General features: G+C 36.9%; 1 pseudogene; it reads left to right on the top strand.

The window, feature by feature from the left end:
• Nucleotides 1-346: 346 nt before the first annotated feature.
• LOC126699913 (protein DMP4-like) lies at nt 347-1,285 on the top strand (annotated as a pseudogene).
• The last annotated feature ends 560 nt before the right edge of the window (nt 1,286-1,845 follow it).

Raw genomic sequence — 1,845 nt, 5'->3', positions numbered from 1 at the left:
CTCAGCAAAACAAATGACATGTCTCAAGCAACAAAACCGCTATGCTTATCTTTCTCTCTCCAGCGACTTTGAAAAAGCTTACAAGTTTCATAACGTTTATGAAAGTCTACAAGTTTCTTAACGGTTGTGAAAGCTTTGTAAACATTAAGCAACCTTTGGAAACTCTTTTTTCTTTTTCTTTTTTGGGTCCAACAATTTTTCTACATTGACATGAACCCAAAATTCTCCTCCCCGAAATCTGGAGAAAGTAGCCTTTATCATTACCTCATTGTTTACGTGCAAGGCATGCCTAACCGACCTTTACCTCCACTCAATTTCTCTGTCTTTCTACTACTTATAAAACACTACTTCTCACCGAAACATGTTAACACAAATTACCAGGAGATCAAAACAAGGGGAAAGAGAAGCGAAACGGTTCTGTGCCATGGAGATTAAGGTTCAATCTAATTCCAAACACCCAGATATATCAAAACATCCCCTCTTGCAAGACAAGGATGAAACAGAAGAGAAAACACTGATACAAAAAGCCATTAGCCAAACATTTCAGAGCACAGCTCATTTGGCCAGTCTTTTACCAACTGGATCAGTCCTTACTTTCCAACTTCTATCACCCATTTTCACAAATCAAGGTAGCTGTGACTCGATCAGCAGGTTCATGACTTCTGCACTTGTGACCCTTCGTGGCGTCTCATGATTCCTGCTAAGCTTCACTGACAGCTTCAGGAACAAAAAGGGAGAAATCTGCTATGGGTTTGCCACCATCAAGGGCTTGTGGGTCATTGATGGTTCAGCCACCCTTTCACCCGAACTCGCTGCAAATTATCGGCTAAGATTCATAGATTTCATGCACGCTTTCATGTCAGTACTTGTATTCATAGCAGTTGCACTCTTTGATAAGAATGTGTTAAGTTGCTTCTTCCCAATGCCATCAGATGAGATCCAAGAGATTCTTACAAGATTGCCTGTCGGAATTGGTGTCATTTGCAGTATGTTCTTTGTTGTTTTTCCGACCAAGCGCCATGGAATTGGCTTCCCTCTCTCTGCAAATGAACAAAGTCTCTTTTTATGTTTGCGTGCAATATACCAACCTCCATGCCTTTTACATGTTTACAAAATCAGTGGGATCATCTGGTTGCAGGCACTATGACATTATTCTCTCTTTAAAGTTTAAATTCACATGATGATTCTCTGCAATTTGACCATTATCTTAGTTAGAAATTGCCTGCTCATGCTTGTCAAATGACTCAAATTACAGGAATTGATATACTTACAATTTGTGACAAAAGTGTTGGTGTAGGGTTTTATAATATTAGAATCACTGTTCCAATGCAAATAATGGGTATTTATACGTGTGGTTACTTAGTGAGTTTGAACATCAATCATCTTTAACTGACCTATTATCGCAATTTATCAAAATCTTGAGTAAATCATTGAACCATACACCGAAGAAGATACAAAATTTTAATCTATATAATAAGATTGTGTAAATCAAAATTTAAATGCAATTGCAAACATACTCTCAGTTGGACTGTTCTATATATCCTATTTGTACTAGAGCCTATTACTCAACGGAGATTGTGATTAGCTAATTTCTGTCAATGACTTGAACGAGATAAATGCAAAAGATTGCTTGAAGTAGCAATTTGCTAAAGCCCACTGGAACGATTCATTGCTGCATACACTTTTTTAACCCTAGTTCTAAAAATAAAAATAAAAAACCATTTTTTTGACAGAGAGAATCATATGCCATATGGCATATGAAAGTATGAAACTCATTTCACTGCATGCATGTATGTCTCCAAAAATTTCAAGTCTCATTGTTGATTATTAAGATAATTTACTATA

Source organism: Quercus robur, chromosome 9 (assembly GCF_932294415.1).
Source record: "Quercus robur chromosome 9, dhQueRobu3.1, whole genome shotgun sequence".
Taxonomy (NCBI): Eukaryota; Viridiplantae; Streptophyta; class Magnoliopsida; order Fagales; family Fagaceae; genus Quercus; species Quercus robur.
This window is presented reverse-complemented; position numbering and strand designations above follow the sequence as displayed.